Here is a 15,394-nt window from a genome sequence, read left to right on the forward strand (position 1 = left end):
ATAATATGCACATGTACAGGTGGTGGTGGTGGTATCTTTATTCCTCTCAAAAACGAAAGGGAAAAAAGAGAAAGATGGGACCAGTACGAAGACTGGTTGCCCTATTTCAGAGGATTTCGGCGGGGACCTTTTGGGACATGTACACGTTTGTGATCGGAACGCTCCCGTTTCCGACTGCAGGCCGGCCTCTCTGCATTGCTTCGAACAGCCGTGCCTCCTAGATACATGATAAAATATTCCACATTTATTCGATTCCCACACAACACAGCCCTCACAGCATGAGTGTTACACGCCTAGTATCCCTTAAGAGCAGGTCACAATAAAAAATTGGGGGACCCTTAAGCTTCGCCTTTAAGAGTTGAACGCGATAGCGAAATCCGGCCCCTAGTGCGCACTTCAACCACTAAGTGCATACTTATTAATGTGTATTGTTACACACACACACGCACGCACGCGCGCGAATTTTACAGGCTTTCGATCGAAAGCAAGAGAGGCATGGCCTCCAAGATATACGCCGCGCGCCGGCCCTCTCGGAAGCCATGAAAAGGCGAGACATATTTCTCACAATGCCTCACAGATGGCAGCACATTATCTAGCGTTTGCTGCGTTGGCTTGATATGTTTTCCTCTAGATGGACATAGTTGTCCATTTTTAGAGCTGTTTGAAAGTTCGTGTGTGTATTTAGCGGCGATGGCTGCACTATCCCGGCGTTTTTCGACGTAATTTGATGGCCTCGCAAATGCGCCTACCGTATGGGCTCGTTTTCGTCGTGACACCTGGCGAACAAAATGCGTCGAGACTCCTTTCACTACATGACATTTATGTAGTGTTTTTGTCCGAAGCAGCTGCAAGCGACATCGTGGCTTTGTGGTAAGACACCTGCTTGCCACGCGAACGGCCCGGGTTCGATCCTCATTGGGACCGAAGATTTTATCGTTTATTTTATTTGCTACTTTCTCGATTTTTCGCTCACGGATGATTTTTCGCTCACAACCAACGGTGCCGACGCCGACCGCGGAATTTCTGCGACACGAGCTCTCTAACGCTACCGCGTTAAAATTTGGGAGAACGCTTGTGCTTCTCCTTCAAGATAAGAACGCAATAGCATAATCCGCCTTCGTGCGCAACGCCATCTCAACTGCTAGCCTGGCTTAGGTTTTTGGTGCATGCCTCAACCGTACCGCATGGAAACGAACTACTGCAATGCCTAGAATGCCTAAAGCAAGTACATTTAACTGCCCACTACGCCATAATTCTTTCTTTTGCGAATCAGCGAAGGGCCCACTACGCGTTCGTGAGGCAACACGCGAATCTACGCAACTGTCCACTTGTTTGATGCTTTTGCTGCTGATGATGATTAAATATGTATTTGCGCTTTGCAGTGGGCGGGCCTCTAAAACACCCGCTTTTTGCGCAGTTGAAATGTTTTGACGCCTGGCGCACCTCTACGCTTCTGCCATGCAATATTACATGCGTTAAGGTGACTCCTTCGACCACAAGACATTCATATAGTGTTTTTTTTTTTCGAAGCTTTTTCAAGAAATAGCGTATCTCTCTGGCAAAACACTTGCTTTCCACTGAGACGGCATGGGTTCGATTTTGACTCCAACGCAAAGATTTCGATAATTTATCTTATTTGCACCTTTCTCGGTTATTCATATAATATTTTTCTCCTAAGCAGGTTAAAGAAGCATTATGGCTCTGCGGTAAGATACTGCAAGATGGCCGATTCGCTACAGTCAGCTTTGCGGCAGTGCAACCATGTTATGCCGCAAAGCTTGTACTGTGCATTACGGTATTGTGGATCATTTTGCGGTGAAGCCCACCAGCGGAGGAAATCATAAGTGCACCTACGTTGCCGGATAATTAGTACGTCATGTCTTCTTAATTTTTAAAATAAGCGCCACGCAGTCTCAAGTCACGGTATGAGCACCGAAACATCTAGTAAATGCTCCAGTGCATAGCAAAGGTTTTTTCAATTCTTCCACCTGCCACGCAAACGCTTATTAGCAACCCACTTCATTACAGAACAGACAAGGAAGCCCATATTTCTAAGCCACTTCTTGGAATAATGTCATGGAGAAAATTATGCTAACAGAGATTATGACAAGGCACCACTGAATCAGTTGGCTGAAGCATCATCGCATGTTGAACCTGCTCCACGAATGCTACACGCCGCTACGGATATCAATTGGATACATGAAAAATATTCTACAATACGATTCTTCCATTCACACGCAACACAGGCCTCACAGCACACGTATTACAAACTAAGTATAACTTAAGGGCAAGTAACAATAAAAAAGTGTATAAGGAGCAATATAAAGCTTCGACATGTTATTGATTCTGAACAATATTTGTATATCGCATATCTTTCGACAGAAATGGCTGCGATAAGATCAGTGGACCCTTGTTGTGAATAGCATCTTTAAGGATGACAAATCCCACCGCTATGTTTCGGTGATGTTATGCACAAGCCTGTATAACAAATTCGAAACATTGACCAGAAAATGCTGCAAAGTAGACCGTTGACAACACTCTCCGGTATGACTAAATTTCGCACTGCCTTGGCGAATACCGTACATTGCAGCATATCTGCATGTCATCATATGTGCATGTTGACGATATTTACCAACTCGGACCACAAGCGCCCACCGGCGATGATGATGTGCAAACGCCACCGCCTGCCACGCTACATGAACAAGTGTGTCTTGCTTACTTGTTCATGGCCTGGTGAATATATGCATAGATATACCTCCTTTTAAAGCTTCATTTGTTGGGTAAGTTTCAGGTATAGAAAGCTTTTGTATCATACACGAGTGACGCACTTCTTGGTGCTAAAGGTCACCAATCTGACTCGTGACTGCAGTCAGACTTATAAGACTCTCGGGAGTCTGACACTGGGAAGGTAAGGGTGTCTAAAAATTTATGGAGTTTGAGCCCGAGTGAGTCCGCCAGAATAGACTTCGCACGAGTACGATTGAGCAGCAGATGCGCCGGATTTTGGCGATACTTAGTCTGTGTCAGCCCAGTCGAGCGAAATTCTGGTCGTTTGTAACCTGGCCTCCGCGATTACATTCGGCAACGCGCCGTTGTAGGAGCCAATCTCGAAGGCCACTGTTGGAACCTGTGTAAGCACGATCCTGCTGTGTGCGAGTCTGAGCGTTGACTTAGCAGAAATATATTTCGTAAGTGAATCTAGGTGAGCTTCGTTTATTTTGCGGACAGACGCGTGCTTCTGATGCATACACCGGACTAGCACTGTACTTAGGAACAATTAGACAACGCCGAGGGGGTCATTTCATGCTTATATTTGGCAATGATTTGGCCACCCCTGATTTGTCAAACTGACGACGTGTCCCTCTTGCGAAATGGTCGCACTAGCGGTATAAATGATCAACACTTCCTTTCTCATCGTCCTTTCGCATCCAGAAGCACGTCACCTTGTCCTCACTTTCTTCGTCAGTCTTCTCGTTGGTGCACTGCGTGTTTCGCCGTGTATCACCACCAACGAGCCTATTTTTACATCCTTCCATCCCTTTCACTATTGTAATGCTGAAAGTGCTGACTCGAACAAACTTTGATCAGGGCCTTTTCAGGCAGCTGATGTGCGCTGATGATTGTGAAGTACTACAAAGAACGGAGAATTATCAAAGAACACAGGACAATGCACTGTTGCTTGAAGAGGGCGCAGGACGTGCACGGTTGCTTGAAATGGAGTTTTGCACGCGGCAGAAACATATAAGAAGGGCGGGATGCGAGACGGCGCGTTTTTGTCTATGTACAAATGCTCTTTCCATATTCCCAATTTTTTATAGTGAAATTTATGGCCGCCATATTAAGTTTTAAGCATGACGCTCTAGAGCACGGTCGTCGTCGTAAAGTGGCGTTCAGTTAACACAATGGCAGCGGAGAAATTGTGCAGTTAGGCTGAACATTTCCCAGCAATTACATTCTGCAATTTCAGACGATTGAATTGGAGCATACTGGAGTGTTTAGCAGATGCTAGTAGGTAAACTTTGTCCTCAAAGACTATGTACACCTATCGCAAAAAAAAAAAAAAAAAACGCCAGGCCTGCGTGGAAAGCGCAGCACAGTCACAGCGCGAAAGCTGCAAGAGCGGTATTTCTAGAACCGCTTTCAACTCTCGTGGCGCTACTAATAAAAGTACACTAGCAAGGTACCCAATACGCCGTAAATCATAATTTTTGTGAAGTTGGGAGGCAGTCTATACGCCATTATTCTTCATTCCGCGGAATTCGCTTTACGTGACCACCTGGTTGTTAATTTACTCTTCTACCATGCTACATTACATACGTTAATGTGGTATCTTCCTGATTGAAGCCTGTATAGCGTCTTTTTGCAAAGCAGTTTCAAGCACCGGTATGACTCTCGGGTACAATATTGGGCTCCCATGCAGAGGGCCCAGATTGAAACCCCGTTACATCCCGGATATATTTCATTTGGTTTTCTCTTATTTCGCGGGGTAGCGGTTACGTACATCGGCGGCGGACAACTACGGTGCGAACACCGGCCGTTGTTTTTGATCTCCTAACAGCTTTCGTTGTAAAATGCATTGCCATGATTTAGAAGCTTGCTAATTCGGCCCGTGTCACCGCTCTACTAATTTCGTTAACGAACATCTCCGCGCCCACAAGATCACTTGACTAATGAGAACTCCACGCCCTTCCCACCACACCTCTTTTTTAACAGCGGAGATGTTTTAGGTTGAGAAGAAGAAATAGTTGAGAAGGAAAGGCAAGGTAGTTAACCAGTTTAGTGGAAAAGCCCGAAGGAGCGTCCGCAGCTCCTGAGGATTATGCGCCACACAAAGTGGGCAAGCTCCACTACTCATCTTCGGTGCGCTAAAAATGAAGCAGCAGCCTATAACTAGAATGTTCAGCAATGGCTAAAGTGATGTCTATTCTGTAAGATTAGATAGATAGATAGATAGATAGATAGATAGATAGATAGATAGATAGATAGATAGATAGATAGATAGATAGATAGATAGATAGATAGATAGATAGATAGATAGATAGATAGATAGATAGATAGATAGATAGATAGATAGATAGATAGATAGATAGATAGATAGATAGATAGATAGATAGATAGATAGATAGATAGATAGATAGATAGATAGATAGATAGATAGATAGATAGATAGATAGATAGATAGATAGATAGATAGATAGATAGATAGATAGATAGATAGATAGATAGATAGATAGATAGATAGATAGATAGATAGATAGATAGATAGATAGTGCCCAATACAAAGAGCAGGCCGAGGAAAGAAGAGCACGCACTCAGTGTTCCAGTCAGGATACTCAGAGTTCTTTACAGGAATCCACTTGCGCAATATGTGCAAACGGCGACACTGTCGGCGAAAGTTCATAGACTTGGAGAATTGGACGCAACGCCGTCAAAATTTCAGCAGCTGTACGTTACATGTGTTCTAATGATTTCTCTGTGACTTTGGATAAGAAGACCGGACTTTCGTGTATGTATATGGTGGCAAGACAAACTTAGAGCAACGCCAAGAATGAAATTGCATGATGAAGCTGCCAGCTCCACAGTTCAACAAGTCTTCGATGTGTTAAGTCATTGATGCTGCTTGAGTATTTTTTTTCTTCTGGAAGGTTGTTGTAAAATGACCTACTTCCTGTACCTTACAAAAGTACAGAAGTGTGTGGAACAAGCTATATAGCTTGCTCTGATAGGAGCCGCCTGAAAACAAAAAGAGGTTATACATATGTTGCACATCAATTTCGTATGTTCGAGTTCCGCCTGCATATTCGAGTATCTTCTCATAGCACATTGTTGCTGGTGTAGTTTAATTAATATTGGGTTTTGCTGTCAACGTACTCACTCCCTTCATTTGTCCTGCCCTATCGCGTATGCGCAAACCAAATATTTTAAAACTAGTTAGTGATGCACATTGTCGAAAGCTTTTAAACAGGACAGCACGAAAGCCGTTGAATAGCCAATATGATAGCACATTGTGAAGAATATTTCGCGCAACAGTATCCTTAAACATTAACATATATAACCGTATGAAGCATTGATTTCACGACATTGCATGCACGTACTAATTCATGGAAAGAAAGTTCTGTAATGCAATAAACGATACCAAACAACCGAGGGCACACTAGATACTACAATGGCGACGTTTTCAAACCCCTGTTATTCTACAGTAGACAGCTACTTTATGTGGGACACCTTGTCGAGCGTGCAATCATTCTCTTGATACCAATTTTCGAGAATGCGCACACTCTCACACAAACGCATCATTGCCCCTTGTCAACGAAAAAACTGTGCGTTCTACACTTCAAGCGCCACCATTCGACGTGGAAACCTGGGATAAAAAGTGGTGGTGGGAAGCTGAAATGTGATGTTGTACCTGAATGACAGTGTTTGGCAAAGAAAATTCGTCTATTATCTGAACGAACATGGTAATAGGGCCTTATCAACGTGTACTAAGGAGATGATGACGCGAGCACGTGCCCGTGCAATTCGATCAATCAAGAAGTTCTTTCGTATTGTAAGACCGGTCAACAGCAGCACAAAATGTTTAACGGCACCGTTTCAATATGATTTTTCTGGGCGAGAAGAGTGTAAGTGTAAAAGGTTACAAGTTACGAGATCATGGACATAAATAATATACACAATGACAATGTCGCGATTATGATGAAGACGTTGCATAGCAGAAAGCATATGAGTATGCGTAGCTGTATCCTTTTCCTGTGACCGACAAAACGCACTTCTTGCATGTCTGATTCTGCGACATGGAGAAACGAAATACTTATTCACTTCTGTGTAGCCGCCACGCCATATTGTCCGAGGTTCACCTGATTGAAAAGCCGTATTCGTATCAATGTCTATCAATGAAGTAGCGATGCTCTGAAAACGCAATACACGGTCTCTGAATGGCGAACATAGTGACACCTTAGATATTTCTTTCACGCTTGAGCAGCGCGCAAAAACGAAAAAAATGCGAAGCTTGTACGAAGCTAGCCAGGCTTGAAACAGCAAAACTGGACGATTCTGAAGACTAACCTGGTTGCTTGTAGGTTGCTTCTAGCCCTTAGCTAGGTGATACAGGATCTAGGTTGCTTCTAGGTTGTTGTTATAGGCATCAGCTAGAAGATCCTAGGTTTGCTCTACGTTGATTCTCAGCGCAGAGAGGTTTGAGTTAAACCGCAGACAATCGCAAACACGACACGGTTGTCTAAACTCCAGGGACAGAAGCTTGCCCTGAAACCAAGCCTTCGCCCCTCTCACTGATCTACGGACACGTCATCGTTGGCGTAGGCCTTCCACCGCTTCGGGGTCTTCTCGCAGCCCCTGTTGCGGTTCCCGTTCACTATTCTCGAATAGAACTTAAGAAGTCAGTGGAGGCCCCTCCCAAACAGCCGAAGCGCGGTAGCTGATCGCCTTCTGGATATAGGAACAGTCCCGCTCATGCACTCGGCAATGCTCTCCGAAGGTGGGGTCACCGGCCGTGCGGCTCATGACGTCAGTCTGGAGTGCGCGCATGTTGGTGCAGACTTCTGTGCATTCGCCTTTGAGGAGGAAATGTTATGGATTTATACATTTGTATCCGACGGTATAGTATCCTCTCGCTGTACGTACACGGGGTCGTCGACTCGCCGCCGTCGCTTCGTAGCCATTTGCTGGGCTAACTGTTACGTCTTCATTTTTACTGGTCCTATGGTGATTAGTCTAATTTACCAAATTTCTGTGGCACATACCCACTAATGATGACAGCTATTTGTGGGGCGAACCGATACCTTCTTCTTTTTTAGTAGACCATTGGTGAGAAGTGCGATTTACCAAATTTCTATGGCACAGAGCCGTTTATGATGATGGTAGCTTTCTGGATCGACTCACAGTGAACGGTTTGCTGAACGGCTTCGCCGTTAAAAAAGACTTCGTTGCAAACATGACGAGGACAGGCACGACACTTGGTCAGAGGACACTGCGAAACCGTTCAGGGTAAATGCCGCTGGTCATCTGTACAGCCGAGAAATATTTTTTTATGACGCGAGAGTCGAATACCAGCTGTCTTTTGTTTGTGATATATTCTAATAAAATGACGTATGCAGTTTATCTTCGATGCTGTTCTTCCAAGGTCAACACAGAAAAGAGGGTGGAAGCGTGGTACCAGGCCGTGGCGTGGTTATTATTAACGTGAAATGTTTGCGCTCTGTAAAATAGATGAGGTGAGATCAAAAATATCGTTACTTACTAAGAGATGAAGGCTGAGTTGGCATAGACGTAGTCTGGTACATTCGGAAACACGTGCTGCCTATCTAATATTATAAAAAAGCCATAACGATTTCGTACGTACTCCTATAATACAGGCGTCATGTCGGGTTAGCGACAATTGGGATTGTCGATAAAATATTCAGCATAGACAATTACTCGCCGACTGCTTCGCATGAAACCAATTCCCAGAAGGCGTGGGATGGGCCGAGTTTTTCTTGTGTGCGTGTGTGTGTGCATGAGTGTTCGTGTTTGTGTTCTCGTGTGCTTGTGTGCATTACTGAGTGCGTAGGTACTGATGTTGTGACACCTGACGGATTATACGAATTTACTGCATAGCACTTAGTCCTATGGAATGCTCCAGCCACTATTCAGAGAATGATGGACGCTATTTTCGGGGGCGTCAAGTGGAACACATGTCTCTGCTACCTCGACGACATAGTTGTCTTTTCCGCCGATTTCAACACCTATTTAGGTCGTCTCGAGCGCGTTCTAACTTACCTCACTGACGCAGGAATTGAACTCAATTTTAAAAATTGGCCGCGTATCTGCGTGCTTCGCTGCAAATGTCGTGTAAAGACGATAGAAGAGGCGCTGTGTGAGATATGGACGCCATCTGGCAATACGTCGGGAAACATGAGTGCTGTGTTGCGTGCTGGTAGTCCCGGTGCAGCAGCAGGCGAAGACCTTTGCAGAGAAACGTCCGCACTCAACGAGTCCTCTCCACACACTCTTATTTACACGTCGCCTGGGTAAAACAGGAACGCCAGAGCGGCGCCCACAACCGGCAGCCTGAAGGCCGCCCACAAGGCTGCTTTTTCATTTTTCAAATACTTTTTTTCACCTTCTTGGCCTTCTCAAAACTAAAGTTTTTCAACACCAACCCATGGCATTCGTACAGTGCAATACAGAACCGAAACCGAAACACAACAATGAGCTCGTGCGAAGGGCACGGAGGAAGGCAAATTTCAGCGCAGTCGCATTTTCAGCTTTGTTGAAACCGCGCTCACTAGACGACGACGAAGTAAAAGAAGGCACAGGACAGGCAGCGCCTGTCCTGTGCCTTCTTTTACTTCGTCGTCGTCTAGTGATCGCTGTTTCAACAAAGATGAACGCATACCAACTCGCTCAAGCTTCCATTCTTATGCATTTTCAGCGCAGCTTAAGAAGCTAGGGTCCTTAAAATTACGTATGTATGCATTTTCTATTAAAGGAACACGCCACCTAATACTTACCTAGTGATGTTGCACCTCAGATATGCATGATATTTACTTTTTTATCGACAACGTTCACAAGTATGAACAGCCGTACCAGTTCAAGATGGCTGGCCCTTGGGCAAGTGGTTCAACTTTGGCCGAGTGGCTGAATCGAGGGACGTGCCGACAAACAGAAAGACAGACAGACAGAAAGACAGACCAAAATTTCTGCGTTTAAGATCCCCAAGAAAGACTATCGTCTTTAAAAACGTGTCGTTTCGGTGACCGACAGTTCACCATTCTTGGCCACGTCGTATCGCGGGACGGCATCTTTCCAGACCCAGACAAGCTTCGTGCAGTCGCCGATTTTCTGCAGCGAAAAACCTAAAGGAGCTCCGAAGTTTTGTCGGCTTGTCATCGTACTTCAGCCGCTTCAATCGAAATTTGCCTCCATAAGTACACCCCTCACTGACCTTCTTAGCGGCGAGAAGGAGCTTTCCGCTTTCTCTCCCGCCTGCGACGACGCCTTCACGAAATTACGCCATCTTTTAACTTCGCCACCCCTCCTCCCCACTTCGATCCTGCCGCTCTGACAGAGGCTCGCACTGATGCCAGCGGCATCGTACTTGGCGCTGTGCTCGCGCAACGAAAAACAGGGTTTCATGAATATGTCGTCGCCCACGCGAACCGAATTCTGACGAAAGCCCAGGCTTACTAGTCGGTTACCGAGAAAGAATGTTTAGCCATTATTTGGGCCCTTGGAAAATTTCGCCCCCGACTGTATGGTCACGCATTTGAGGATGTCACTGACCACCACGCCCTTTGTTTTCTGTCGACTCTTAAGAACCCCTCTTGACGACTTGCTCGCTGGGCCCTCAAACCTCAGGAGTGCGAGATCCGCGTTATTTACAGATCTGGTCGCAAGCACATAGACGCCGACGCCCGTTCTCGCTCACCGGTATCGGATGACGGTGCATGTCTATGTCCCTTGAGCATGCGCTTGCATCACCCGCCCCAGTCAAGAATGACGGCGGAACAACGGAAGGATCTCTGCATTAGTGCCCTCATCGGCATTTTTCTGATCCCGTCTCCTCTTCGCCATCTCGTGCTTTCTGCCGCCAGGTTACCAACTTTTGCACTCGGGATGACCTTTTTAGGGGCGAAGCTCCTTATAGCGAGACCTGGTCGGTTGTCGATCGTCGATCCATCCGGCGTACCCTGTAGTGTTCCCTTATCGTACAATAGAGGGCGCTGTCCCATAGAGATGCATTCAAACTGCAGTTGGGTGACGATATACTAGATGGCGCTGTACGCATTCTGTGTCATCTCCATTTCTCGTCTCGTTTCCGAGAGGGCGCTCTCCCATAGACATGCGTACAATATGGGGGTTGGGTGAAGGTACGCTAGATGACGTTGGCGGTGCAGCTGCTCTCCTATTGGCTGCTGCGCGGGGATCATTGATTTTCCGGATCGTCGCCGTACGAGTGCACTTACTGGATCGTGCTGCTTGGCGGACCATGGACGACGAGGAGCGCCGGATGCGGAAGGCCGCTGCGTCTCGTACTCGTCGGCAGGATCCCGTGTTGCGAGCTCGAAAGGCTACCGCCTGGCACCACGCGCGCTTGGCGGTGGCTTCGCGGGCGCGCACCGCCTCGAGGTCCGCCTGGCGCCGCGATCGCTTGGCGGCAGCCTCTCGATCCCGAGAGTCTCGCTTGCTTGGCGCTCGCTTCGCGGCAGCCAGGCGGATCCCGCGACGGTGCGCGCCAAGGACGCCGCTGCGAAACAGGCTCAACGAGTAGCGGATACCGAAACCATGATTCCCTCAGGAGCTTCGCCCAAGCTCTTCATCATTCACCCGTGGATATGCTGAAATTTTTTATCGATTCAACCACCTTTCTGATGGTGGCAAGTGGCTTCTTATGATACTTCGCCATCTCCGTGCTGTTATATGCAATGCTTTCCACGCGGACCCATTGTGCGCGCATGCAGACCTTTTGAAGACATACCCTAGGCTTCGGCTTCAATTTTATTTGCGCGGCGTGTATAATTACGTGCGGAAGGTCATTCGCTCGTGTTCTCAGTGCCAACGACGAAAGTTACCTGACAAACAATTCTATCCGGCACAACCTGATCCCTGTCCTAGTCGACCCTTTGACCGTTTTGTCGTTGACATATACGGACCTCTGCCATCAACTAGCAAGTAACCGCTGGATTATCGTTGCCATAGATCATCTGACACTTTATGCCGAAACCGCAGAACTGCCGAATGCCTCAGCGCGTGACGTTACAACCTTGCTGTTGCGACATTTTTTCTGCGCCATGGTGCCCCTCGCAAGCTCCCAAGCGATAGAGGCCGTGCCTTGCTTGCGACGCTTTGAAGGCACTACTTGAGGAATGCCGAATTGTGTACCGCACATGTACAGTGTACCATCCGCCAATGAACGGCGTGACAGAGCGCTTAAACCGTACTCTTGGCGACATTCTATCTATTTTCGTCGTCTCTGACCAATGAAATTGGGAGCAGGTTCTTGCTTTTGTCACCACCGCTTACAATACTGCGGCACAAGCTACTACTGGATTTTCCCCGTACTTTCATCTATACGACGAGAATCATCGAATACGATTGACGCCATTCTTCCATATAAACCTGACGCGTCTGAAAGCATTCCCCTGTCCGAAGCTACCCGACATGCTGAAGAATGCCGCAAGCTTGCCGGTTTGCCAGCTCCTTTTCTGCCGAGGAGCAGTGGAAGCAGCAATCCCGTCAACCTGGCCACCGTTCGGCACCAACTTTTTCCCTGGCCCTTTGGCATGGTTACGCGTACCCGCTACCGCACCCGGCCGCTCCGCAATGCTCGTTGCCAAGTACCTCGGACCATACCGACTTGTAGAGCAAACATCCTCCGTCAATTACCTCGTGGAGCCCATCACGCCATGACTGATCTACGCTATCTTGGCCGCTTGACTTCAGCACCTACCCCGTAAGTAAAGTGTCGGGGAACACATTGGTGTCGGACAACAGCACTCAGTTTACTTCTGCAGATTTCCAGGAGTACCTGCAGCGAGTGGGAACCCAGCACATGCGAACGGTTCCGTACCATCCGAGTAGCAAGGGTCTGGCAGAACGTTTCGTTCAGCCACTCCACGTCAACATCGGATCTCGCAGACGTTCTTCTGGCGTACCGCAACGCTCCGGAAGCCACTGCGGCAGAGGCACCCTCTGTTTTGCGGTTGGGGGGGCGCCTCAGAACAAGGCTGGGCCTCGTGAGACCTTCTGTGGAAGACACAGTCGCCCACAAGCAGTTCCGGGAAGCCAGTCGTCATAGACGTCCCGAGAGCACATTCCGCGAAGGTGACCTCGTGCATGTTCGCATCTTTCGCCGTGGACCAAGGTGGTTCAGTGCTACCGTGCTTGCTCGCATCGCGCCAGTGTCCTGTCGTGTGAGTGTCCTGACTCCTCGTGGTGTGTGCGAGTGGGTGCGTCACCGGAATCATCTAGTGCGTGCTTCAGACACAGACGACTTGGTGATTACCGACTCAGACTTTCGCGCCGAGGCCCCGTGACAATGAGCACAAGCCCTACCGGCACGACCGATCTCGTAGAGCAACCATTGCCTGCTTATCAGTCCGCCGAAAAATGTCAGCGGTATCCGCAGCGTCGACGCCGATCTACCGACCGCTATGGCACTTACCCCCCCCCCTCCCCTGGGAGTCTAAGTAAGTGGGAGAGGAGATGATATGTCATGCGCCTGCACGATAAGGCTTGGCCGCGTGCCTTGCGCCGCGGCCGCGGGTTGTGTTATCACCCTTACTGTGCCTAAATAACGCCGACAATGTAGCTGGCGCGGGCATTTCTTGTAACATTGTCGTGCGCAGTTCGCCCGTCTATTGAGTTGCTCGCATAATAAAGCCTCACTTTTCGCTCGCCGTTCGTTGGGCTGCTCGTGGTTTTGCCTGCGTTACGCCAAGCGACGACAGCATACCAAAGCACACAACAACACGGGCCCCTAATTAACTCTGGATTTTAGGAGCCCCGGCTTTAGGCGCTCGAAGAATAAGTGGAAGAAGACTTCTCGTTGGCCCAAGCGCGCACTCACTTATTATTCTCAAGGCGCTCGAAGGACAACAGGAAGAAGAATTCTCCTTGGCGCGAGGGCGCACTCAATGTGCTACAGATGGCTTGCTATTCGTGGTTTGCCGCGTTATGCAAAGAAGAGACATCGTACGATTCATATACATAGTATAATATGGACATGTACAGGTGGCGTTGGTGGTATCTTTATTCCTCTCAAAAACGAAAGGGAAAAAAGAGAAAGATGGGACCAGTACGAAGACTGGTTGCCCTATTTCAGAGGATTTCGGCGGGGATCAGCGTACGATACATATACATAGTATAATATGGACATGTACTGGTGGCGGTGGTGGTATCTTTATTCCTCTCAAAAACGAAAGGGAAAAAAGAGAAAGATGGGACCAGTACGAATACTGGTTGCCCTATTTCAGAGGATTTCGGCGGGGATCAGCGTACGATGCATATACATGGTATAATATGCACATGTACAGGTGGTGGGTGGTGGTATCTTTATTCCTCTCAAAAACGAAAGGGAAAAAAGAGAAAGATGGGACCAGTACGAAGACTGGTTGCCCTATTTCAGAGGATTTCGGCGGGGATCAGCGTACGATGCATATACATAGTATAATATGCACATGTACAGGTGGTGGTGGTGGTATCTTTATTCCTCTCAAAAACGAAAGGGAAAAAAGAGAAAGATGGGACCAGTACGAAGACTGGTTGCCCTATTTCAGAGGATTTCGGCGGGGATCAGCGTACGATGCATATACATGGTATAATATGCACATGTACAGGTGGTGGTGGTGGTATCTTTATTCCTCTCAAAAACGAAAGGGAAAAAAGAGAAAGATGGGACCAGTACGAAGACTGGTTGCCCTATTTCAGAGGATTTCGGCGGGGATCAGCGTACGATCATATACATGGTATAATATGGCACATGTACAGGTGGTGGTGGTGGTATCTTTATTCCTCTCAAAAACGAAAGGGAAAAAAGAGAAAGATGGGACCAGTACGAATACTGGTTGCCCTATTTCAGAGGATTTCGGCGGGGATCAGCGTACGATGCATATACATGGTATAATATGCACATGTACAGGTGGTGGTGGTGGTATCTTTATTCCTCTCAAAAACGAAAGGGAAAAAAGAGAAAGATGGGACCAGTACGAAGACTGGTTGCCCTATTTCAGAGGATTTCGGCGGGGATCAGCGTACGATGCATATACATGGTATAATATGCACATGTACAGGTGGTGGTGGTGGTATCTTTATTCCTCTCAAAAACGAAAGGGAAAAAAGAGAAAGATGGGACCAGTACGAAGACTGGTTGCCCTATTTCAGAGGATTTCGGCGGGGATCAGCGTACGATGCATATACATGGTATAATATGCACATGTACAGGTGGTGGTGGTGGTGGTATCTTTATTCCTCTCAAAAACGAAAGGGAAAAAAGAGAAAGATGGGACCAGTACGAATACTGGTTGCCCTATTTCAGAGGATTTCGGCGGGGATCAGCGTACGATGCATATACATGGTATAATATGCACATGTACAGGTGGTGGTGGTGGTATCTTTATTAATCTCAAAAACGAAAGGGAAAAAAGAGAAAGATGGGACCAGTACGAATACTGGTTGCCCTATTTCAGAGGATTTCGGCGGGGATCAGCGTACGATGCATATACATGGTATAATATGCACATGTACAGGTGGTGGTGGTGGTATCTTTATTCCTCTCAAAAACGAAAGGGAAAAAGAGAAAGATGGGACCAGTACGAAGACTGGTTGCCCTATTTCAGAGGATTTCGGCGGGGATCAGCGTACGATGCATATACATGGTATAATATGCACATGTACAGGT

The sequence above is a fragment of the Rhipicephalus sanguineus genome, chromosome 8 (genome assembly GCF_013339695.2).
Source record: "Rhipicephalus sanguineus isolate Rsan-2018 chromosome 8, BIME_Rsan_1.4, whole genome shotgun sequence".
Taxonomy (NCBI): domain Eukaryota; kingdom Metazoa; phylum Arthropoda; class Arachnida; order Ixodida; family Ixodidae; genus Rhipicephalus; species Rhipicephalus sanguineus.